General features: G+C 44.3%; 1 protein-coding gene across 17 annotated transcripts in view; it reads left to right on the top strand.

Annotated features, from left to right (window-relative positions):
- AOPEP (aminopeptidase O (putative)) overlaps positions 1-27,178 on the top strand; it is a 767,795-nt gene that overhangs the window by 22,253 nt on the left and 718,364 nt on the right. For 12 of the 17 annotated variants that reach the window (XR_012220365.1, XR_012220366.1, XM_073545966.1 and 9 more), the window contains exon 2: positions 9,160-9,199. The exons of the other annotated variants lie outside the window; for them this stretch is intronic. The gene's annotated coding sequence lies outside the window, so the exon portion shown is untranslated. The remainder of the gene's footprint in view (positions 1-9,159; positions 9,200-27,178) is intronic. 17 annotated transcript variants of the gene reach the window in all.

The raw sequence follows: 27,178 nt of genomic DNA, 5'->3' as shown, positions 1-27,178 counted from the left end.
AACCCCGGCACCAATGTGGCCATGGGGTCCTTCTGGGTCCTGAAGGGAAGAGGTGGCTTGCGAGCACCTGCTTAGAGCAAGCACCAGCATGCCTCCTTCCCTGCCTGTCAGATCCTGATCTGACATTCTGCTGCGCAGTGTCAGATCAGCGATCTGACATTATATACTGTAGTGATGTCCCAATATGGGACAATGTATAAAAGTAAAACAAAAAAAATTACAAAGTGTAAAAATATTTTTTTTATATCCCTGAATAAAGAAAAAAACAAATATTTTTCCAATAAATACATTTATGTAAATAAAAAAAACAATAAAAGTACACATTTGGTATTGCTGCGTCCGAAACATAGTAACATAGTTATTAAGGTTGAAGGAAGACTTTAAGTCCATCTAGTTCAACCCATATCCTATCCTAACTTGCCCTAACGTGTTGATCCAGAGGAAGGCAAAAAAAACCCATGTGGCAAACAGTAAGCTTCATATTGGGGAAAAATATTGCTTCCCGACTCCACATACGGCAATCAGACTAGCTCCCTGGATCAACGCAATATTAAGGAAACTAGTGTATATACCCTGTAATATTATACTTTTCAAGAAAGGCATCCAGTCCCTTCTTAAATTTTAGTAGGGAATCACTCATTACAACATCATATGGCAGAGTTCCATAGTCTCACTGCTCTTACAGTAAAGAATCCACGTCTGTGAGTATACTTAAACCTTCTTTCCTCCAGACCTAGAGGATGCCCCCCTTGTCCCCGTCACAGGTCTAAGAGTAAAAAGATCATTAGAAAGGTCTTTGTACTGTCCCCGCATATATTTATACATTGTAATAAGATCACCCCTAAGCCTTCGATTTTCCGAACTAAATAACCCCATGTGTAATAACCTGTCTTGGTATTGCAGACCCCCTAGTTCCTTAATAACCTTGGTCGCTCTTCTCTGCACCCGCTCCAGTTCAGCTATGTCTTTCTTATACACCAGAGACCAAAACTGTACACAGTATTCTAAGTGTGGTCGCAGTATTGACTTATATAGAGGTAAAATTATGTTCTCCTCATGAGTATCTATGCCTCTTTTAATGCATCCCATTATTTTATTTGCCTTTGCAGCAGCTGCCTGACACTGGCCACTAAATGTGAGTTTGTCGTCCACCCATACACCCAGGTCTTTTTCAGTGACAGTTTTGCTCAGTGTTTTATAATTAAGCACATAATTATTCATCTTGTTCGTTCTACCCAACGAACTGCTCTATAAAACTGTCCCACTAATTAACCCCTACAGTGCATACCGTAAAAAAGAGTCAAAAAACAATGCTTTATCATCATACCGCCGAAAAAAAGTGCAATGAAATGCGATAAAGACAGATGTAAATAAAAATGGTATCACTGAAAACATCATCTTGTCCTGCAAAAAACAAGCACCATGCAGCTCCATCAGCAGAAAAATAAGTTTTAGCTCTTGGAATAAAGCGATGCAAAAATTATTTTTTCTATAAAAAAGTTTTTATTGTGCAAGTGCCAAAACATAAAAAAGATATAAATGAGGTATCGCTGTAATCGTACTGACCCGAAAAATAAAACCGCCTTACCAATTTTACCACGTGCAGAGTTGTATTTAAAAAACAAAGCAAAAAGCAATTCCTGATTTGCTGGTTTTTGCTCATTCTATTCTGATTTTTGGGAGACAGAAGGTGATCAAAAGATGTCATGTGCCCGAATATAGTGCCAATATAACCATCAGCTCGTCCCGCAAAAAATAAGCCCTCACATGACTGTCGGCCAAAATATGAAAAAATTATAGCCCTCAAACTATGGTGATGCAAAAACTAATTTTAGCAATAAAAAGCGTCTTTTAGTGTGACAGCAGACAAACATAAAAACCCAATATAAATCTGGTATCTCTGTAATCGCACTGACCTGAAGAATAAAGTTGCCTAATCACTTATACTGCATGAGGAGCGGCATAAAAGAAAAATAAAACCAATTTTTCACCCACTGTTGATTTTTTTCATTTTGCCTCTCAAAGATCGCATTAAACTTGCCACACATTTATCCTGTGCTCTGCGCTGAGCGCTTACATCGGGGATTCTGTGAGAATCTCTGAAATACATGATTCAGACAGAAACCCAGGCAGAAAATCCCCTATAATGAGGCAAATGGAGGTGTCGACGGTGTCTGTCTTTTTAGGATTGCACCGTTTTGTGCACTTCTGAAAAGGACACTGCTGAATAGAGGCCAGATGGAGTACAGAGTAAATCTGATGCCTCATTATAGTGAAAGGATCCCTAGGGGGTTTCAGCTATCACGTCACTCGGAGATTTAGATGGAAACCCCAAAGCACGTGCTCAGCGTAATGCCGGAAAAATGTGATCCCAAGCGTTATGTAAAATGTTCTCAATAAAAGCTTCAACTCAATCCACAAAAAAAGCAAGTCCCCACTCAGGTCCGACATCTGTTAATGGAAATATAGAGGGCTTCCGTGTTACTGGTAACAGAAATTCTCTGGAAAAACTAAACGGCTCCTCGCTCCCCAAAAGAAATTCAGCAAATTCTCCGCTCCCAAATCCAAATGCCCCCCCCTCCCTGCTGAGCCACAGTGTACCACATTTAGCGCCCACATGTTTGGCATTTCTGTTGTGATGAGAGCCCGCCTAACTTACATGCGCGTGTCTCCAGAAGCACGGGCTGGGCATAATGTACTGGTGACTGCAATGTACTGGTCACTACAGCGTACTGGTCACTACAACGGCAGTTTGCAATTTTCACTCAGCAACATCCACTGCTGCCTGTTTCTGGAAAACACCCATGAAGTCAAAATCATCACTACATCTGTAGATAAATTCACCAAGGGTTATTATTTCTAAAATGGGGTCACTTGAGCAGGGATTCTGCTTTTCTAGCACTTAGGGGCTCTTTGTATGGAATCCGCAAACTATTTTAGGAAAATCTGCATTCCAGGAGGCAAATAGCGCGCTGTCCTTCCCAAGTCACTTTTGTATGGATAAGTAGTACTGTACAGCCACATATGGGGTATTTCTACATTCAGCAGAAATTGTGGGACAAATTCTGGTGCCATTTTTACCCATTTCACATTATGAAAATGTCAAACTTGGGGCTAACACACAGTCTTGGTGGTAAAACTGTAAATTATTTTTTCTTTACTGCCCAATGGTATAAAAGATTGTGACATGCCTGTGGTGTGAATATAATCAGTTCACCCCTAGATGAATTCATTGAGAGGTTTAATTGGTAAAATTGGGTCACTTATGGGGGATTCTGCTGTTCTGGCACCTCAGGGAATGTGCCAATGTAACATGATGCCCTCAAATAAGTAGAACACACAAAACCTACTTTATGCTCAACTTGAGCAGAAAAAATGAGGTCAAGAGTTATTTATTATCAGTCATTTTATTAAATAGACAAATTATATACAGTATATCTCAACAAGAGTAACACTAACCAAGCAGGTAAAGGGGGAAATTTCAGCCACAAGATAATGCCAATAAAGCTCCTGAACCATACATAGAGTGGTTTCACTTTGATGGGATTTACACAGTATAACCCACAATCAAAAATTAGATAGTAATAAATTAATCTTAAATAAAGTGCCAATGTAATAAAACTAAAGTGCCAATATCATAATAAATACAATGCTAAAAACAAAATGTATTATAAAGTGACAGTGCACACAATAATATCCCTATAGCAATGTAAACATATATTTACACGTAAACATATATTTACACTTAAACAAAGTGTCTTTAGTGCATACTAATTAAACCAGCAATGCCATATACAAAAATTAGACCAAAAGTAAGGTGACAGTGCATAAGAGTCCAATTACATTCAGGTAGCTTAAGGGTCCCGTTTCACTTAGCAATGCACCAGCAATCCCGACAACGATACGACCCGGTCAGGATCGCTGGTGCGTCGCTAAATGATCGCTAGTAAGCTGCCAAGCAGGCAGATCTCTTCAGCAATGCAGCAACGATCCAGCAATCAAACACAGCGATGCGCGCTGGCCAGCAGGACGCCGGCGACGAAAAAATGGCCCAGGACATTCCTGCATGATCAGCAATATCGAGCAGGGGGCTGGTCGCTGCTGCGTGTCACATGTAGCGAGATCGCTCTTGCGTCACAAAATCGGTGACGCATTAGCAATCTCGCTATGTGAGACGGGGCCTTAAGAGTACATACAGTAATAGCGTTAATAATCAGGCAAATGCCGAATAAAGTGCATAAAAGAAATGTAAATGGCTTACATGTGGATGAAGCTCTAACCCCCGTCTGCCGCCTCAACGTGCATTTCGCTGTTCTTCTAGAGTTGGGTTATTGTTTTGCCATTTATTGGCAATTTATGTGTACCTATGTACCCTCAAATAAGTGCAGCAAAATATTCACTGTAATATGGCGTTTCTTCCCTTCTGAGCTTTGCACTGTGCTTCAAAACTTGTTTTTGACCATATATGGGTTATCGGTGAACTTATGAGAGATATCACAACAAACTTTTGGATCCATTCTCTCCTTTTGCCCTTGTGAAAATACAAAATTTGTAGCTAAAAAAGATTTTTGTGAGGAAAAATATGATTTTTAAAATTTTTTATTTTTTTTTTTATTTTCATGGCTTCAAGTTATAAACTTTCGTGAATCACCTGGGGGGGGGTTTCAAAGTGCTCAATACACGTCTAGGTAAGGTCCCAAATGGGGCTAGTTTGCAAAATGGTGTCATTTTTGGGGGGTTTCCACTGTTTAGGCACATCAAGGGCTCTCCAAATTTCAAATTTTGCATTTAAAAAGTCAAATGGCGCTCCTTCCCTTCCAAGCCCTGCAGTGCGCCCAAACAGTAGTTTTCTCCCCACATATGGGGTATCGACGTATTCAGGAGAAAATGCAAAATGTAGAGCTAAATAAGATTTATTTGGGAAAAATGTGTTTTGTTTTTTTTTCCCACAGCGCTACGTTATAAACTTCTGTGAAGCACCTGTGGGTTCGAGGTGCTCAATACACATCTAGATAAGTTCCATAAGGGGTCCAGTTTCCAAAATGGTGTCACCTGTTAGTTGTTTCGACTGTTTAGGTACATAAGGGGCTCTCCAGACATGTCATGGCGTTCACTAATTATGCCAGTAAATTTTACATTCAAAAAATGAAATACCGCTCCTTCCCTTCTGAGCCCAGCTGTGCCCCCAAACATTAGATTTCCCCCCCACATATGGGGTGTCGGCATGCTTAGGAGAAATTACACAACAAAGTTTATGGTCCATTTTCTCCTGTTACCCTTGCAAAAGGAAAAATAATTGGGTCTAAAGGAAAATTTTTCTTCAACAATCCAAAGATTCCTGTGAAGCACCTGAATGGTTAATATACTTCTTGAATGTGGTTTTGAGAACCTTGAGGGGTGCAGTTTTTAGAATGGTGTCACTTTTCCTTATTTTCTGTCATATAGGCCCCTCAAAGTGACTTCAAATGTGTGGTGGTCCCTAAAAAAATGGTTTTGCAAATTTTGTTATAAAAATGAGAAATCGCTAGTCAACTTTTAACCCTTATAACTTCCTAACAAATAAAATTGTTTCCAAAATTGTGCTGTTGTAAATTAGACATGTGGGAAATGTTATTTATTAACTACTAGCTGAAGAGCTCGGCGCTACCCGGGCATAGTAACTAACTGTGGTTAGTTATAGCAAGTTTTAATTATCCTCCATCCCATAGTCCCGTGCCCATATACCCATCATACATATCCACGATCCCATAGGCCAGTGCCCATATACCCATCATACATATCCTCCATCCCATAGTCGAGTGCCCATATACCCATCACACATATTCTCCATCCCATAGTCCCATGCCCATATACCCATCACACATATTCTCCATGTCATAGTCCCATGCCCATATACCCATCATACATATTCGCCATCCCATAGTCGAGTGCCCATATACCCATTACACATCCTTCATCTCATAGTCCCATGCCCATATACCCATCATACATATCCGCCATCCCATAGGCCCGTGCCCATATACCCATCATGCATATCCTCCATCCCATAGTCGAGTGCCCATATACCCATCATACATATTCGCCATCCCATAGTCGAGTGCCCATATACCCATCACACATCTTTCATCTCATAGTCCCATGCCCATATACCCATCACACATCCTCCATCCCATAGTCCCGTGCTATATTAGATTTTGTGCTATATGACTCTGATTTAAGGGCATAAAAATTAAAAGTTTGAAAATTGCAACATTTTCTAAATTTTCACTAAATTTCAGTTTTTTTTCACAAATAAACGCAAGTCATATCAAAGAAATGTTACCACTATCATAAAGTACAATATGTTATAAGAAAACAGGCTCAGAATCACAGGGGTCCGTTGAAGCGTTCCAGAGTTATGTTCTCATAAATTGACAGTGGTCAGAATTGTAAAAACTGGCCTGGTCAGGAAGGTCAAAACAGGCTTTGGGGTGAAGGGGTTAATATACTAATTTTTTTTTTTTTTTAATTTTTTTTATTTAGTTTGCTCAAACTTTGACAACTTATTTTTGCTTTCTTGGATATTGCTCCACATTTACTAGGCAGACTGGACTCGTTTTTAACTTAAACTACAGCAAACAAAAGATAAATACAGACCAACAAAGGCACAGAATTATTATAAGGGACACCCACACGACCAGTAACCATATTCAATCATAAAGGGTTCCCAAAAGGACACTCCAAACTAGAGCTTGAAAACCATTGAAAAAACAAGGAGTATAAAGTCCAATTAGTATATAAAAAAATATATTAAACATATATGCCAATATAAATGTACACACAATGTTACAAATAAAGGATCAGGCAATGAAGACTAGGTCACTGATTATAAAAAATCCAGAGAAATAACGTAGAGGAGCAGCATCCAATCCGGGTGAAAAAATGTACAAAAGTTTACTCTGCCATTAAAAAGACATACAACGTTTCGCCCACAATTGGTCTTTTTCAAGTATAGCACACAGCATATATGGCGGCCTTATATAGAGAGGAACATCCAATCGATAGTAAGGAACCGCCCATTGATAATTACATACAAGAAAACAATGATATGCATATAAATATTGTTCAAAATATCAAATACAAGAACATTATATATCAGAACAAGACACCACAAAAAAATAATACAAATATAATAAAAACCTGTTTGTGTAAACAGTAGTATATCACAACCCACAAATACAAGGTACCGCACCTTGAAAAAAAGCAGCGAAACGCGCGTCGGTGGCGGGCGGCTCTGGTCCTGACATTACTGCTTATGGGTAAGCACATGGCATTTATAATTATGGCCGATTAATAGGTCTGTTCTGACCAGTTCCAAATTGTGGAGGATTGTTATAGGTTTATTCTGGCAGACATATTTTTGCACCCTATTTCCATGGCGGTAGTTTTACTGTTTTTGGCACTTTAGCACTTTATGTATGACTAATCAGTGACCTAGTCTTCATTGCCTGATCCTTTATTTGTAACATTGTGTGTACATTTATATTGGCATATATGTTTAATAAATATATTTTTTATATACTATTTGGACTTAATACTCCTTGTTTTTTCAATGGTTTTCAAGCAAACAAAAGATGTAAATTTGATTTTCTTAGTTCAAAATGTGACAATTTTATTAATTAGCTTGCACTTTTGAATTGGAATATTTGGCACATATCACACCACCTATATTCTGTTACTTATCCTGGCAAATTATGCACTGGCCTATGGTGTATAGATTAATTAGAAAAAAATATTTAGCTATTTTAGGCTAGGGTCAGACGGTTATAGATTCTCTCATGCAAGAGAATAGGATAAATTATGCAAATGACACTTTGATCAAACTCTGATCAGAGTGTCAGCATAGTGTGGTCTTGGCGCACACTGTGAGGAGAAGATGGAGAAACCTATTTCTCCATCTTCTACATTGTGTGAGCTTTTCCATTTTGTAAGTGTGTGGAAATAGGATTGCACTCATCCAAGTCCGATGATTTCCCCTATCCATTGACTTGCATGGCTGAGTGCAATCCAAATATCGGATCATACTTGGACTTCTTGTGATTCTTTCATCGGACCAGCTTGATCCATGAAAAAAATCGGACATGTACGAGGCCCCATATTCTAACATTGATCCTAGTGCAAACCGATGTTTTTTCAAATCACACTAGGATGGAAAATACAGTGGTGTGCACCTGAACTTAGAATAAGGCATAAAATGGGAAATTATGCGCTTTGTTTTCCAATTTTATAGTTGTCCAACCACATTATAGTAATATATGGGGGTCAGTTTAAATAGTGGCTAATTGTGAGAAGATTCATATATGTTAGCACCACTTTCTGGTACTGAGAGCAATATTGCTGTATTTAATTGGGGAAAAGCCACAGTGGGCTATAGTCAGTCAGGAACTGCCACTTTAATTTAAGGAGGAACTTGTTATCCATATAGGATGCTATTGATAAATGGGACCCATTATGTCCAACAGTTTATTTGCAAACTCAAGGATGACTAATAGGTCATCTTATGCACTTATTCCATATGCAAGCTTTTCCTTTTATTATTCATTGTCTCCAAAGAGATGTCTCAAGTGCTCCTTACTATATTTAGTTAGTGTAATCATGGCTCACAACAATTTTTATGATATATGAGGCCATCAGAAAAAACATGTTAGCCCAGAGAGTTAGTGCTTAATTTATTTCAATACATGCTGCCATATATTGCTTAGAAAGTGTTGGCATATCATTTGGGGTTGTCCATTCGGTGGTGGTCCAACTGCTTGGAGCCACATTTCTCCTGAGCATGGGTCTCTGCAGCAGTTCCTTGACTGGAGTGGTGCTGTGAAGTTGGACCCTCACTAATCAGAAAGTGATGCCTTATCCTAATCATGACTTAGATGGCTTAAATGACCGCACTAGGTCAAATGTACTCACTAGGACACTGTAGATTGATCTTGGGAGATTCAGTTTTAAATTTTAATTATTTATCAACAAGTTTTTATAATATTTCATTCTTATAACCTCATGATCAAGTTCATTGTATAATTTCTCAAATACGTTTCTTACGAGCCCATTACTACTACAAAAAATAATTAGAAAAAAATCTGTTGCTTTATGATATATCTTTTTTTTTTTTTTTTACTAAAGCCACGCTACTATGAAGGAATGGCCGGTTCTCAGCTGAGAGGTAAGATTTTCGAGGACACTACCTAGAATAAATAATTATGCTTTTAATTAATGATTTTATTACTGTTTGACGCTTTGATAACAAATGTCAACAAAAAGATGTCCAATATCATACAGGGCACTTCAGTCAGAATAAATACAATAATCCCATATATACAAATCCTATGGGAAATAAGAAGAGATCCCAACATATAAAACCAATATTTCTCTCTCACCCATGACAGCACCACGAAGAGAGGGGTCCGCCCATCAAGGACAGGAACATACAGATAAAAAGGCGGCACCTCTCCTCCGCCCCCAGTTTGGTTCCTGTCCTTGACGGGTGACCCGTGGATCCTGCGGCAGGCTTACCTTTGAAGAGGAGCCAGGGCCGTCCCGTTTGTAGTCATGGCAGCGTGGAGGCCCCTGCCACGGCGGGGTCGGTGCCTGAAGCCGCCACCGCTGTAGCCGAGGGGCTGTACACGGTGAGCGGGTGGGAGGACCGAGCCGCCGCTCCGGGAAGGAGATTGAGGCTGGGGGACGCCGGCACACGCGGGGGCAGCGTGCGGTACAGAGGTGTACGAATATGGCGCTGCCCCGGAAATGGAATGACGACTTTCGGGTCCCCGCGGTCGGCGCATGCGTGTTGCGCACTCCCCGGGGCACAGCGGGGCGGGCTGGGAGAAGGAGGTGACGTCAGGGCCCGGGAGATTTAAAAGAAGAATGCAGAAGCTGCTCCTTGCTGGAAGCGTCCTCTAAACATGGAGGACAGCGACCAGCATGAGGAGCAGCCAATGCAGCAGCATAAGGAGCAGCAGCAGCACAGGCACCATCGCCGGCAAAAAGAAAAGGACGGGCGAGAGGGCTGGTCCAGTAGTCACTCCACGCAGCGGAGCAAGTCGACTGCGAGGAGCAAGTCACCTTCTGTGGATCAGCCCTTGAGGGATCCGAATCCACCTCCCGAACCGGTACCTGCAACCGCGCATAACGGGGTAAGTGAGCTACGTGAATGTCCCCCATTATAATAGACTTCTTTCCCTAATAAGAAAGAAAAGACAAAGAACAGGGAATGCCCCACTTGTAGAATACAGGAGGTTCTTTGTGATGAAACCCCGGATTACGCCTCGGATCTAAGAGCAGTAATCCGATCGGAGTTTCAAAGTGCCCTTTCATCCCTAAAACAGAGAGAGGGGAAGGAAAAGGGACACAGTAGCAGCCTCCCAGTCAGAGGCATCAGGGGAAGTTACATCACATACTTCAGACACCGACTCGTCATCCTCAGATGAGGAAACAGAAGGTCGTCATTGCTTTCCCCCTGGATGAGGTAGACATGTTAGTAAAAGCAGTAAGGTCTACCATGGGGTTAGCAAACCCTCGGCCAGATAGATCAGTCCAGGACATAATGTTCGGGGGACTAGGCCAAAAGCGACGCTAAACGAGAATGTACAGGGCCTGATAAAAAAAGAATGATAGAGACCAGATAGGAAGAATTCCACGGTTCCCTCCCTTAAAAGAAAATACCCATTTGACGAGGAAGCGGCCACGTCCTAGGACAGAGCCCCGAAGTTAGACGTGGCGGTCGCCAAAGCCTCGAAAAAATTTGCACTCCCCTTTGAGGATATGGGTACTCTAAAGGACCCATTAGACAAGAAAGCTGATACTTACCTCAAGGGCACCTGGGAATCAGCAGGAGGAAATCTTAGGCCAGCGATAGCGGCAACTTGTACCTCCAGAGCCCTCATGGTGTGGGTGGGCCAACTAGAGAAACAGCTAAGGGAAGGTACACCCAGGGAGAAGATCCTGGAATTCATTCCCATGATAAGGGGAGCGGCAGCCTTCTTAGCCGACTCTTCGGCTGATTCGGTAAGGTTAGCGTCCAAAACGGCAGCCCAGTCAAACGCAGCCCGAAGAACGCTGTGGCTTAAATGTTGGCCTGGGGACTTACAGACTAAGATGAAACTATGTGCCATCCCTTGTGAAGGGAAATTCCTATTTGGAGAGACATTGCATGACATCCTCCAAAAGGCGGTGGATAAAAAGAAGGGATTCCCAAATATAGGCCCGACAGGCCCTACAGGCTTTAAATGGTCCTTTCGAAACAAAAATTATTTTCAGAGGAGACCCCCGAGAGAACAGAAATGGGACGATAGAAGGAGGGACAGGGGGTTCTTCTTCAGTAACTCGTCCCAAGACAAAAAACCCTCCAAGTGACTGTTTTCCCAAAGTGGGAGGGAGGCTAAGCTTTTTTTCTCCCAGCCTGGAGGAAAATATCGAACAACCCTTGGTTATTAAATCTGATAGGATCTGGGTTAAGGATAGACTTTCTCGCTCTCCCACCTCAAAAATATGTAGTGACCCCACTAAGATCATCAGTAAAAGAAAAAGAAGCCCTCAAAAAAGAGGTCCTAAACCTGTTGAACAAAAGAGTCCTCCAGGAGGTTCCCCCGCGGGAGAAAGGCAGAGGATTCTACTCGCCTCTCTTCCGAATAACCAAACCGGACGGTACCGTCCGGACAGTTATAAATCTAAAAAGACTGAACGATTATGTCAAAAATGAAAAATTGAAAATGGAGTCGATCAAGTCGACCATCAAAATTCTCTTTCCACATTGCTTTATGGTAGTATTAGACCTCAGCGATGCCTACTATCACGTCCCCATCCAGAAAGACTCCCTAGAATACCTCAGACTTGCGGTCTCCATAGGAGGCGAAATAAGGGAGTTTCAGTACAGGGCCCTGCCATTCGGGATCTCGGTAGCCCGCGAATCTTCACAAAACTAGTTGCAGAGATGATGGCTCACCTAAGAGAACAAGATGTTCTAACAGTCCCATATCTGGACGACTTTTTAATAGCGAGCAACTCGGCCCAAAGATGCAGGGAACAGAGGGACAGAGTGATGTGTATTCTAGAAAACCTCGGATGGCTCCTAAACCTGAAAAAATCAAGGCTGGAGCCCAGAAAAGTCCAGGAGTTCCTAGGCCTGAAACTGGACTCAAACACCCAGGAGTGTTACCTGCCAGACCACAAAAAGGAGAGGATCGCTCAGATGGTAGCAAGAGCGACGCAGAAGCCTTCCATGACGCTAAGAAAAGCAATGTCTCTATTAGGGTCCCTCTCCGATTGCCTGCCGGCGATCCAGTGGGCGCAGCTACATACGAGAGATCTCCAATGGGATGTTTTAGCCAACCAGTCAGCAGTAAGAGGTCACTTGGAAGGTTACGTTACACTAGACTCCAAAACTATTCGTTCCCTAGCTTGGTGGGGAAACGGAGACAACCTATCCAAAGGAATTCCCTGGGTGATAAGTCACACACATAATCACCACGGATGCCAGTCCCAAGGGATGGGGAGCACACATGAGCAACAGGGTGGCTCAGGGGGAATGGGAAGGTCAGGAACTAGAAGCCTCCTCGAACCAAAAGGAACTGTTGGCTGATTATCACAGCTGACACCCGGCACAATGTGTCAGGGGCGGTCACGGACCGCCCCGACACGTTAACCCCTTGTACACCGCGATCAAACACGATCGCGGTGTACCGGGGGTTAAAGGGAAGCATCGGCAAGGAGGGGGCTCCCTCCGTGCTTCCCTGAGCCCCCCACGGCAGCGCAATGTGCAGCGCTGCTGCTGGGGACTCCTTCCCTACAGGTCCCCGGATCCTAGATGGCGACGGGGGCCTGTAGGGAGCTGACTTCCTCACTGCCTGCAAAGCGCAGGCATGAGGAAGTCTGCAGAGCTGCCTGTGACAGATTGCTGATCTGTCACAGTGATCTGTGATGTGACAGATCAGCGATCTGTCACAGGACAGTGATGTCCCACCTGGGACTATGTAATAAAGTAAAAAAAAAAAAAAAAAAGTAAAAATAATTTTAAAAAAAATCGCTAAATTAGTAAAAAAATAAAAAATAAAAAATATTCCCCAATAAATTCATTTTTTTTAAAATAAAAAAACAAACAATAAAAGTGCACATATTTGGTATCGCCGCGTCCGTAGCGACCTGCCCTATAAAACTGTCCCATTAGTTAACCCCTTTAGCGAACCTCTTAACAAATAAAAATAAAAAAACGAAGCAAAAAATGATTTATCATACCACCGAACAAAAAGTGCAATAACGCACGATCAAAAAGACGCATATAAATATCCATGGTACCGATGAAAACGTCATCTTGTCCCGCAAAAAGCGAGCCACCATACAGCATCATCCGCAAAAAAATAAAAAAGTTATAGCTCGCAGAATAAAGTGATGCAAAAATAATTATTTTTTATATAAAATTGTTTTCATTGCAAAAAAACGACAAAACATAAAAAAACGACCTAAATGAGGTATCGCTGTAACCGTACCGACCCGAAGAATAAAACCGCTTTATCAATTTTACCGCACGCGGAACGGTGTAAACGCACCCCCCCAAAAGAAATTCATGAAACGCTGGTTTTTGTTCATTCTGCGTCCCAAAAATCGGAATAAAAAGCGATCAAAAAATGTCACGTGCCCGAAAATGGTATCAATAAAAACGTCAACTCGTCCCGCAAAGAATAAGACCTCACATAACTCGATGGGTCAAAATACGGAAAAATTATAGCTCTCAATATGTGGTGATGCGAAAACTATTTTTACTATAAAAAGCGTCTTTTAGCGTGCGACAGCCGCCAAACATAAAAACCGCCATAAATAGTAAATCAAACCCCCGTTATCACCCCCTTAGTTAGGGAAAAATAATAAAATTAAAAAAAAGTATTTCCATTTTCCCATTAGGGTTAGGGCTCAGATTAGGGTTAGGGGTGTGTTGGGGTTAGGGTTGGAGTTATAATTGGGGGGGTTTCCACTGTTTGGGCATATCAGGTGCTCTCCAAATGCAACATGGCGTCTGATCTCAATTCCAGCCAATTCTGCGTTGAAAAAGTCAAATGGTGCTCCTTCCCTTCCAAGCTCTGCCATGCGCCCAAACAGTGTTTTACCCCCACTTATAGGGTATCAGCATACTCAGGACAAATTGCAAAACAACTTTTGGGGTCCAATTTCTCCTGTTACCCTTAGGAAAATAAAAAATTGGGGGCAAAAATATCATTTTTATGGAAAAAAAATGATTTTTTTATTTTCACGCCCAGGCGTTATAAAATTCTGTGAAGCACTGGGGGATTCAAAGTGCTCTCCACACATCTAGATAAGTTCCTTAGGGGGTCTAGTTTCCAAAATGGGGTCACTTGTGCGGGGTTTCCACTGTTTAGGTACATCAGGGGCTCTCCAAAAGCAACATGACATCCGCAGACCATTCCATCAAAGTCTGCATTCCAAAACGTCACTACTTCCCTTCCGAGCCCCGACGTGTGCCCATACAGTAGTTTTCTCCCACATATGAGGTATCAGCGTACTTAGGACAAATTGGACAACAACTTTTGGGGTCCAATTTCTCCTTGTACCCTTGGGAAAATGAAAAAATTGGTGACTAAAAGATCATGTTTGTGGAAAAAATACGATTTTTTTTTATTTTCACGCCCGGGCGTTATAAACTTCTGTGAAACACTGGGGGGTTCAAAGTGCTCACCACACATCTAGATAAGTTCCAAAATGGGGTCACTTGGGGGGGTTTCCACTGTTTAGGTACATCAGGGGCTCTCCAAATGCGACATGGCGTCCGATCTGAATTCCAGCTAATTTTGCATTGAAAAAGTCAAACGGCGCTCCTTCCCTGCCGTAGTCTGCCATGCGCCGAAACAGTGGTTCCCCCCCCCCCCCCCCCACATATCAGGTATCAGCGTACTCAGGACAAATTGCACAATAACTTTTGCAGTCCAATTTCTCCTGTTACCCTTGGTAAATTAAAAAAAAATTGAACCTGAATTATTTTTTTAGTGAAAAAAAGTTAAATGTTCATTTTTTTTTAAATATTCAAAAAATTCCTGTGACGCACCTAAAGGGTTAATAAACTTCTTGAATGTGGTTTTGAGCACCTAAAGGGGTGCAGTTTTTAGAATGGTGTCACTTTTGGGTATTTTCTATCATATAGACCCCTCAAAGTGGCTTCAAATGTGATGTGGTCCGTAAAAATAAAATGGTGTTGCAAAAATGAGAAATCGCTGGTCAATTTTTAACCCTTACAACTTCCTAAAAAAAAAAAAAAATTTTGGTTTCAAAATTGTGCTGATGTAAAGTAAACATGTGGGAAATGTTACTTATCAAGTTTTTTGTGTGCCGTATCTCTGTGATTTAAGGGCATAAAAATTCAAAGTTGGAAAATTGCGAAATTTTCAATTTTCGCCAAATTTCCGTTTTTTTCACAAACGCAAGTTATTTGAATGAAATTTTACCACTAACATGAAGTACAATATGTCACGAGAAAACAATGTCAGAATCACCGGGATCCATGGAAGCGTTTCAGAGTTATTACCTCATAAAGGGACAGTGGTCAGAATTATAAAAATTGGCCTGGTCATTAACGTGCAAACCACCCGTGGGGCTTAAGGGGTTAAAGGGACATCATGTCCGAATATTTTCGGACAATCGAGTGATGGTGGCCTACATAAATCATCAGGGGGGAACCAGATCCCGAACACTAATGAACACATCCTCCGAAATATTCACGCTAGCTGAGGAAAACCTACTATCCCTATCTGCACTACACATACGGGGAGCAGAAAACCAGACAGCAGACTTTCTAAGTCGCACCCAGCTACATCAAGGGGAGTGGGTTCTAAAACAGTCCATTTTTCGGAAGATTGTAAAAATGTGGGGAACCCCGGACATGGATCTGTTTGCCGACCACAAAAACAAAGTCGAAGCATTTTGTTCCCTAGACCCCAGGGGGAATCCCAGGACCCTGGATGCATTTCTGCTCCCATGGATGCAGGGCCTAATGTATGCCTTTCCACCGCCCATTCTCATCCCGGCAGTCATAAGGAAAGTCAGAGAAGACAGGGCATGAATGATACTAATAGCCCCATTTTGGCCAAAAAGAACTTGGTTTTCCTGGCTGAGAATACTGTCAATAACCGACCTCTGGGTTCTACCAGATCTCCCCGACCTTCTGTCTCAAGGTCCCATGTTACACCCTCGGGCAGTGAACCTCCATTTAACAGCATGGAATTTGAAAGGGCACTGCTGAGGGGAGGGGGTTCTCAGAAAACTTGGTTTCCACGCTACAAAAGAGTAGGAAACCGATCACAACCAGGGCCTATGGTAGAACTTGGAGGAAATTTCTATCCAGCTCTGGGGTAAGGGTTCAAGATGGAGTCCAAATTGACAAAATTCTCGAATTCCTGCAAAAAGGGTTAGAGCAGGGGCTGGCAACTAATACATTGAAGGTACAGATAGCGGCTCTAGGTGCCCTTTATAACCAGGATGTGGCAGGCAACCCTTGGGTGGCACGGTTTATGAGGGCCGCAGCCAGGTCTAGGCCAATAACCACCCAAAAAATACCGTCATGGGATCTAAACCTAGTGTTGTCTGCACTAACAGGGCCCGCATTCGAGCCCATCCAGTCAGCACCCCTAAAAACCCTATCATTAAAGACTATACTTTTAGTGGCCCTAACATCCGCTCGCAGAGTGAGCGATATTCAAGCTCTGTCAACAATACCCCCGTTCACTAAAATCCTGGATGATATAGTCATATTAAAACCTGACCCAGCATACCTACCTAAGGTGTCGACACACTTCCATAGGTCCCAAGAAGTAGTCCTTCCTTCCTTCTGCCCAAACCCTAGGAATAGGGGAGAAGAGAAATTTCTCACCTTGGATGTGAAGAGGTGTCTAGTTCAGTACCTAGAGGCCACCAAGGGATGTAGGAAGGAAGGGTCTCTCTTTGTGTGTTTCCAGGGACCTCGGAAGGGACTCAAGGCATCCAAGAATACCCTAGCAAGGTGGATAAGGGATGCGATTGCCCTGGCATATTCATCCAGTGGGAATACCATCCCGGAGGGTCTAAAAGCTCACTCTACAAGGGAAGTAGCGACCTCATGGGCAGAAAGATCAGAGGTATCAATAGAGCAGATCTGTAAGGCGGCCACCTGGTCAACACCTTCTACCTTTTTCAGGCACTATCGCTTAGATCTAGCCTCTACGTCTGACCTGACTTTCTGGAGAAGGGTCCTTCAGGCAGTGGTCCCTCCCTAAGCTACCAATCTCTGAAATTCTCTCCATGGTGCTGTCATGGGTGAGAGAGAATAGCTTAGTTACTCACCGATAACTGTGTTTCTCAGAACCCATGACAGCACCCGGTTATTCCCCCCCCCCCGTTTTCACGTGTGCGGTGAGCACGAGTTAATATTTGTAAAGTGTTTTGTTAGACACGGTGCTTCCCCATAAGATGCAGTATTATAATGTTATATATATACTTTTGTTGTTAACTAACCGGGAGACCCTCTGATGCTCTGTAACCAACTGGGGGCGGAGGAGAGGTGTCGCCTTTTTATCTGTAGGTTCCTGTCCTTGATGGGCGGACCCCCTCTCTCCGTGGTGCTGTCATGGGTTCCGAGAAACACCGTTATCGGTGAGTAACTAAGCTAATTCTATTAGTGTCATGATCCATGCTGGATCATGACAGATGAAAAGCACCGGTAACCTTTTTTTCTAAGCTGTGCTTAGGTGGTTTTTTGCTCCCGGTGGCCATTGGGATTATTGCACTGTGGTTCTAAGTTTTCCCCCGGTGGTGGTGAGCGTGATTGCACTCTGTTTCTTTAGTTAAGTGCACATGTTTATAATGCAGGTGTGATTGCTGGCTCTGCTATAAAAGAGTCACAGGTGTTGCAATCATCGTTGGTGATAGTGTTCATTTCAACCATCCTTGGTGGAGAAAGGAGCTGGAGAGAGCTCCTTGCAGCACGTACAGAGCCCTGGTGTGGAAGGAGTCATAGGGGATTTCCTTGTAGCTCTGACAGAGCTTGGTGGCAGCGATTCAGGAGGAGAGCTGCATTCTGGTGGTGGTCTCTGTTGCCAGGAGCAAGTGCAGCAGAGTAAAGCTAAGTGGTGTTTCCCTGTTTTTGTTTTTCCTTCGTGTGTATTAGTACAGCGGTGGGGCCAGTGCCTGCGCTACCCAGCTCCCTAGCAAGGGATAGGTGTAGGGTGTGCTAGGGCGACAGCTATCCTGAGCGGCGCCCGGTGCGGAATCGGCACAGGGAACGTTAGGAGCGTTAGGGACACTGACTCAGGGGAGTGCAGGAGGTCTCCACGTCCCCTGTCCCTATCGCTCGCAGGGCCCACCATTGTAACAGTTTCCCTACCCCTTGCCTTGTTGTTTTAGTTACCGGCCTGAGAGCCGTGTCACACAGGACAATATCACGTGCTGCGTCCTGTTTTAGTTACCGGCCCGCTGGTCGCGTCACACAGGACGGGTCCACGTGACATTATCACCAACCATACTTTTTTTTTTTTTTCTGCTGAGCCATGGACCCAGTTCAGCCCTTTGCCCAATTGCTGCAGACCCTTACTACTGAGATTAGGGGGCTGCGCGGGGGGTTGGTGCGGCAGCTGCGGCTGTTGGTGGGCTCTGGGGACTTGGTTCAGGATCAAGCTCAGCCGGAACCCAAGATATCCCTCCCTGACAGATTTTCTGGAGGGAGAGATCAATTCTTGGTATTCCAGCAAGCCTGTAAATTGTATTTCAGGCTGCACCCTCTTTCATCAGGGAGTGAAGAGCAACGGGTGGGAATCATTATGTCCCTTCTTAAAGGGGATCCCCAATCCTGGGCCTTCTTCCTACCGGACGATTCTCCATCTTTAGAGTCCGTGGACGAGTTCTTTTCAGCTTTGGCGCCTGTGTATGGGGATCCTGATGGCGTCGCCCTGGAGGAATCCCGAATCTGTAGGTGTAAACAGGGAGCCCGGGTTGCTGAGGAGTACTGCTCAGAGTTTAGGAGATGGGCCACTAACACTCAGTGGAATGACGCTGCACTTAGGAGTCAATTTGTGCAGGGTTTGTCTCCAAAGTTGCAGGATACTCTGGTGCAGTACGCCGCCCCCAGGTCGCTGGAGGCCGCCATGTCCCTTGCCATCCGGGTGGATATACGCCTTAGGGAAAGACCTATACAAAAAGTGCCCCCTGATATCCTCGCTAGGGAGGAGGACCCACCAGTGCGGATGGAGGAACCCAGACAACCCGGTGTTATTGATACAAAAAAGGGGGTGTCTGCGGCTCGTCGTGGTTGGGGGGGTATGCTTTTCGTGTAGGAAGCCTGGCCATTTTATGAGAGTCTGCCCAGTTCATGCCAAGTCTCCAGATGAACCTATGCAAGTAGGAGGAGCTAGTTTGTATTTGGAGCTGCCTTTGGTTCGGGGAGTGGTGTCAGCATGTTTGTACTGTGGCAGACTGGTCATGTCCTGAAGGTTTGCCCATTGCACGCCAAATTATCTGTGCCATCTGAGAAGCTGCATTCCCCTGGTCGCTTGGAGGGAGGCGACCATGGAGTATACATTTCCTCCATTTTGCCCTCCCAAGGTACCCTGTCAGCAGAGGTCTTGGCTGGCGGGGTACCGGAGGTGATACCGATGCTTGTGGAGCAGGAGTCAGTCTGGTGGATGCTCGCTTTGTCCAGACTCATGGTCTGAGGTGTAGGACCCTAGCCCAGCCTATAAGCCTCCAGGCCATAAACTCTGTTCCTCTGAGCCAGGGGAGCTTGACCAAGGTTGTAGAGAATATCCATCTGCGTATAGGACATCATGAGGAGTCCTTATGCTACGTCTTGGAGGGAATGCCAGTACCTATTGTTTTAGGCCCCCCTTGGCTGAAAAGACAACCCGGTAATAGATTGGTGGGCGAGGGAAGTAGTCAGCTGGGGCAGTCGTGTGAGAGCTGCTGCCGCCTGGGAACTACTGTCTCTGCCGTCTCTCTTCAACTGACCCCTTCCTCTCCGGTGAGAGCAGCAGATGTGCTGCAGGAGAGTAGGGGCAAGTCTCAACCCTCGCCATTGGCCAAACCTGGGAGGCGCAGACCTCGTGGTGGAAGGGGTTGGAGGGTGGTGTACCCCTTGGTGAAGTGCGGGGGGTGTGAGTGTGGTGACACAGGGGGACGCCTCTGTTGTCAATCCCAGAAAGAGTTCTCCAAGTGGTAACAAATGAGCGAGTGGCAATAAACGTTCAGGTCCGGACCTGTGTGTGAACGAGCGTGTATGGGTGGCCACCAAAAAACATCCAGTGGAAGTGTGGTGTGGAGTGTTACCAGCTCATACCAAACATACACATACACAACCCGTTCCCCAGGTCAGCGCTTCGGAGATGTGTGTTGCCTCCAGAACATACGTTGCCAATACCAGCTGGCTCGTTTCTCATCAACCTGACATGCAGGTATGTTATGAATGGGTCACCGAGGAGAAAAAAAGCAACACACGCTAAGTCTCAGAAAACCAGAGAGGTTGGTAACTATGCGATTGCAGATCCCTGATCTTAACACACAACTAGCAGTAGTCGTGGAGCGTGCCTACGATGGTCATGGACGCCTCGTCACAACCGGACAGCTAAATAAGCCTAAAGTAAGAAAAGAGGAAACTAACTCCCCCAGAGCAGACCCCAAAGGAAAGACAGCCCCACACATGTATTGACGGTGAAGAAAGATGAAAACACAAACAAAGGCAGAAAAATAGGCTGAGCAAACGATGGGGCCAAACTAACTTGAAAGGAAAGATACTGTCTGCAATCTGCCAAAAAACCCTACCCAAAATAATGTCCAACACTTCTTATAACAAAATTAACCCTGAAGTCACTAGACTTCTCCCACTATATCAGCACTCTGAAACATTCTGAGACCGAGCAAAAAAGAGGCCAATCCAATAAAGGACAAAAAGGCAAATTGGCAAATACAGATAAATAAGAGTGGAAATTCAGCACAGCCCAGCCGGGCTGGCTGACCACACAAAAACTGAGTTCACCAACAAGAGCAAGTGTGAACATTAGCAAAAACAAACTTAACTTGAGAAGACTAGAGCAGAGCAGAAGTCCAAGATCTGAGAAGCAGACTGAATCACCAGCACCAGGATAGGGCGTCGGCTGTCTTATATCCAGTCTGATACTCCAGAGATCCAATCATTATCTTCCTTGTCAGGTGGCAGACCATTACCAATTAAACCAACCTCACTACCTCCTGTCACCACCAGAGGGAGAACGGAAGGAGAACTCCCAGCTGGTGGAGCAGAAAATGAGCTCATAACACAGGTAGCTGCTAGGGTGAACTCTGGGTCTGGGCGTCCCCGCTGTAGGTTGTTCCCTGATGGGGAGTGGTCTTGAGGGTCCAGAGGCCCCTCATTAAGGGGAGGGTACTGTCATGATCCATGCTGGATCATGACAGATAGAAAGCTGTTGTGAGTTCATTTTCCCCTTCACCATTGAGGTCTGATGAACTCCCTCTTCAGGTGAAGGAAGGTAGTGAGGCTGATTAACAAGCATCTGGGCAGGATGATGATGACTGGGTGACGGGAATTGCTGACTGGATATAAGGCAGCTGACGCCCTTCTGCCTTGCTGGTGATCTCTCTGAGGGATTCTAGGAGACCAGTCTGATTCCTGCTTCTCAAAAGCTAAGTTTTCTGCTCTGTTTTTTGCATTTGTGTTTTGGTTTTGTTTTTCCTTGTTTTTCTGGATTTCTGCCATCCCCTGCTGGGGTGAGCTGAATTCCTTTTTGCTCTGTCTTCAGAAAATACCTGAGTACTAGAGTTGAGCGACTTTGGTCGGATCGGGTTTCATGAAACGAAACAAAATTTGTTTCAGATGAAACTGGTCCGACTAGGGCAAAAAAAGTCGGAGTTTCGTCCGAAACCCGACCCCAATGCAAGTCAATGGGAAATAAAAGTCGGCATTGAGCGGACGAAACTCAGACTTTTTTTGCCCTAGTCGGACGAGTTTCATCTGAAACAAATTTTGTTTCATGAAACCCGATCTGACCAAAGTCGCTCAACTCTACTGAGTACTGATATAGTCTTTTTGAAGCCTAGCGTCTTCAGGGCTTTTTTCCCTATCAGCTGTTGGCTCTTATTTTGATAGGGTTTTGGGCGGATTACAGACAGCAGCTTTTCTATCCTGTCCTATGTAGTTAGCTTGGGCCCCATCGTTTGCTCAGCCTATCTTTCTATCTGTGTGTGTGTTTTTTCATCTTGCTTCACTGTCATTATATGTTGGGGGCTGCCTATTGCTTTGGGGTCTGCTCTGGGGCAGTTTAGATTTCCCTTTCTGTCTTTAGGCTATGTAGTTCTCCGGCTGTGATCGAGGGGTCTAGGGCACCGTAGGAACCCCCCACGGCTACTGCTAGTTGTTGTTGATAGGTTCAGGGGTCTGTAATCCGATAGCTGCCAACTTCTCTGGTTTTCTGGACTTAGATAGTATTTTTGTTTTTGCCTCCTACGGTGACTCATTCATAACAAAAAGCACAGGTAACCTTTTTTTTTTTCTAAGCTGTGCTTAGGTTTTTTGCCCCCGGTGGCCATTGGGATTATTGCACTGTGGTGTCGTTTTTTCTAAGTTTTCCCCCAGTGGTGGTGAGCGTGATTGCACTCTGTTTCTTTAGTTAAGTGCACATGTTTATAATGCGGGTGTGATTGCTGGCGCTGCTATAGAAGAGTCACAGGTGTTGCAATCAGTGTTGGTGATAGTGTTCATTTCAACCATCCTTGGTGGAGAAAGGAGCTGGAGAGAGCTCCTTGCAGCACGTTCAGAGCCCTGATATGGAAGGAGTCATAGGGGATTTCCTTGTAGCTCTGACAGAGCTTGGTGGCAGCGATTCAGGAGGAGAGCTGCATTCTGGTGGTGGAGCGTTAGGGACACTGACTCAGGGGAGTGCAGGAGGTCTCCACGTCCCCTGTCCCTATCGCAGGGCCCACCGTTGTAACCATTTCTCTACCCCTTGTCTTGTTGTTTAAGTTACCGGCCTGCGAGCCGTGTCACACAGGACAATATCACGTGCTGCGTCCTGTTGTTTTAGTTACCGGTCTGCTGGTCGCGTCACACAGGACGGGTCCACATGACAATTAGTAGATAATAAAAGAATGAAATATAAAATATTTTATAAAAGGCAAAATACTGCCCAGGGGACACCGGGAGGAACAAATTACCAACAAAAAATAATATATGATAAATGCAGAAAACACTAATGTGAAAAGCACCGAAAGAATCACATCAAGCTGCATATAATGGGTGTCATTCAAGGTAATACAGATGTACCAGAACCATATATTTATTGCACTAAAGATAAATCATGGACAGAGGGAAAAGAGCCAAAAAGATGCCCTATTTGTATATCCCAAATACATAGTGCAGAAGAACTCCAAACATCACACTTCCTAATACGTATTGCTCTGATGTGGCAAAATGACCATATTTTTAATACATGGAGTATAAATAGATCTCCCCATAATAAAGGTACCGGTAACTCCAATCAATGATAGCACGCCCAAGAACAATCACCAGCTGTAATATAGTGAACAGTGCCTTATAAGAGAAAATGTATATTTACCAGGTGAAAGTGGTATGACCCCGAATCGCGTTTCGCCACCTGCTTCTTCCGAGGGCGTCTTTATTTTTTCCGGGGGTACCTTTATTATGGGGGGATCTATTTGGTTCGCTTTCAGGATGTCCTTTCCCGAAGCAGTATTGTATGTTGCAGCGAAAAAGACAACTATATTTTGAGGTGTTTCTTTTTGGTTAAGTGTACAGTTAAATCTTTGGTTTGCTTTGCTCTACATCTATGTCTTTGGTCATCCTCAATCATCTTTCAACTGTTAAAGAGAACATGACCAGGCCCTGATTGATAATCTGCCCAGGCGGGCAGATGCCTGCTGGTCCGGCGGTTCTGAGCTTCAATATGGACTGCCGGCCCTTTAAATCTTCAGCACAGGCCCTGGTGCGCTCATACTCTCTCGGTGCATGCGCTGACCAGGGCCGCAGCGGCCCTCGACAGCTCGTGAGCGAGGCCCTCATCAGTGCGGAGAAGCAGTAGATCGCGTACCAGGGCCTGTGCAGAAGTTTGAAAAGCCCGCCGCCCTCACCTGAAGCTTTCCCTGGGGCTTTGTTCCTTCCTGTCCCACAGTGTCCAGGGGGTGCTGGCTGTGGTCGCGTTCAGCACTCTCATGTGTAAGTATATACTCTGTGTGACGTCACGTATATGCTCCGTGTGCGCACTGCCTGTGCTCCGTATGGGGGGGCTGTTCCATGCTATAGGGAGCCATATGTAGGAGCATAGACAAACTGCTAGTGCCAGCATGCCTTTCATCAGCCTGCTTGTATTGTGGCTTGTAGTTCCACACATGGTAACTGTATAACTCATGGAGCAGCTGAACTTCTGTGCAATTTGTCTGTGAGCTTCTTATGGCGAATCCATTAACCTCTCCATGACTGGGCCATTTTTTTAAATTAATTTGGTTTGACCTCATTCCATAAGCTTTTTCTTTTTCAGCATTTGGTTCGCTTTATGGGACCTTGCCTTGCTTCGCTCTCGCTGTTGTCCATATTTATTGTGTGTGGTACAGGAAAGGGTGTTTTGCTGGATGGGAGATACATTTCTCCCAGCAAGTTAAAGTTTGGACGGGATTTTCCCTAGACAAGGACCTGCGATGATGTCATGGTCACGTGATCAGCCCATGTGATGTCGACCTCCCCTGTTGGTGGGGTTATGGGCTATGTAATGGAGGTTGGTATTTTTCATATGGTGAGTGTGTGTGTGGAAGATACACGAACTTGGCTGGAGTTAGCCTGAATTTGTTAGCAGGATTAACCGTGCAGCAGAGCTATAGCAGCAAGACTCCAAACAACCCTGGGAATGGCATCTGGCGGATGAAGTTAGACTTTAAGCCTGTGTGTTGCCTCGCTACTGCGGCCCTGCCGTTACCTACCAGAGCTAATCCCTACATGTGCTACAGAAAAACTAAACAGTTTTGATTTTCTCTTGCATCTTTTGCCGTCCACCATTCACCATGTGGCTGACGTGGTGTTACATTTATTACATGTCCATTATTATTCTGGTATAACTTTGTGTATTTTGTTGTAACTTTGTGTATTTTCTTATTTTTTTAATTGTACACTATTTCCATGTACCGATTCTTCCCATCAGAATTTCACACATCGGAGTGCGGTCTGAGTATCATCTATTTTTCTCTTATGTGGAGAAATTAAGAAAAAAAAAAAAGTTTCTCCTTTCTGACAGTCCATGATGACAAACTGATTTTTTTTTTTTCTCACGGACCCATTGACTTTCATTGGCGGTTTGGATACATGTCTCTACCAGTCCCCCCATAGACTATAACAGATACAAGTACTCATGGTTAGCACTCATACGTGAAAACTGGACGCCTGAATAAAATCACTTTCTACTGAACAATGTGTTTTTAAGTGAACATTGTTTCTTTTTTTAAGTAAACGTTATTGAATTTGAATCTTTGCTTTACTTCCACTTGGGACTGCACAATGTGATCACTGTTCTCTAGCTCTTCTATGGTGTACGCTGTATACAATGGGCAGAGCCCTCCCCTCTTTAAGGCATCATTAACATGGCTGTGAAAACATGGTACGGGTGTCGTCTGTGTTCTGGATCAGTTTTTCATCGCTGTCGGTTCCATGTGTTTTTTTTTTTTCCCATTGATACAGGGGCCTGGCGGTTTAATGCTGCCAGCAACTGCTCCAGGAGACACCAGCAAAGCTCCTATCCCCGTCATCCAATGATTTTGGTTATTGATGTAATACTTTTGGAGATGGGAGAGTCAATTCCCAGGCATCCGGTCCATTGGCTGGGTCTATACTTCTCCATGACCACCGACTGCTGCAATTCTCCTTGCCTCCCGCCATTCCCAGCTCTTCGTTGGACGGGTTGGCATCATCGCAGTTTGACTCGCATGTTGAGCTGAATCAAAAGACGAGTCAGGAATTTGGGGAGCTAAGGAGATTCTTGGGCCTCCCATACAGAAGTCACAGATTACTGACCTGGCCGATGGACCAGAGTCCTGAAAATCGATTCTCCCATCTAGTTACTTTACATTAGGATTCTGCTCAGTATTTGTAGGTGAAAACAAGACAGAAATGTTACCATGGAGACACTTGTAGCCAGAGGCGTAGCTATGGTTTTGGTTCAGGGGGGGCGAAGCTTCTGAGTGGGCCCCTAACCAGGTAACCTTGATTACTACTGGGTGACGCACCCTAATAGTGAAGGAGAACCTCAGCAGAGGACCGCGCTGTTGCTGAATATAATTCCTAAATAAAGGCCAATATTGATATTACCGCCATATAGTCATTGGTAGATACCAGTCCTACAGAACATATAAGTGATTACAGCAGAGTTACAGATGGTGACTTACTGCTGACGTTCTTTCTGATGGAATTATTCACTTTTCACGTCTTTTCCAACTGGCCCAGACTGCCATGACAACTTCTTCCAGCCAGGACTCGTCTGCAGAGATTACAACAAAGACACATTTCACTTCTCATATTTTCAGCACTGTCACCAATGGGACTATTCCCAACTCCTCATTCTGTTGATACCCCAATGCTGAGCCGCTGCTGCCGTATGTGTCCCTATTACTGCACCTGATACCCCAATGCTGAGCCGCTGCTGCCGTATGTGTCCCTATTACTGCACCTGATACCCCAATACTGAGCCACTGCTGCTGAATGTGTCCCTATTACTACACCTGATACCCCACTACTGAGCCGCTGCTGCCGTATGTGTCCCTATTACTTCACCTGACACCCCAATGCTGAGCCACTGCTGCATGTGTCCCTATTACTGCACCTGATACTCCAATACTGAGCCGCTGCTGCTGTATGTGTCCCAATTACTGCACCTGATACCCCAGTAATGAGTTGCTGCTGCCGTATGTGTCCCTATTACTGCACCTGCTGTGTGGTTCTGTGTGACCTCTAAATTCTAAAGCAACCCTCTAGAATATAGTAATGCCTGGTTGATAGTGCCCTAGAAAACAGTGCCCACATTTTGTCCCCTAGGAAGTAATACTGCCATTTGGGCCCCTTTGACAGTTACAGTAACCTGAGTTCTCCTCCTATAGCAATAAGTGCCCACTTTACATTTAATAATGTCCCAAG

This window comes from Dendrobates tinctorius, unplaced genomic scaffold (assembly GCF_039654945.1).
Source record: "Dendrobates tinctorius isolate UK_male_01 unplaced genomic scaffold, ASM3965494v1 ptg000144l, whole genome shotgun sequence".
In the NCBI taxonomy this organism is placed as follows: domain Eukaryota; kingdom Metazoa; phylum Chordata; class Amphibia; order Anura; family Dendrobatidae; genus Dendrobates; species Dendrobates tinctorius.
The sequence above is the reverse complement of the archived record's forward strand: the minus strand, read 5'-3'. Positions and strand labels throughout refer to the sequence as shown.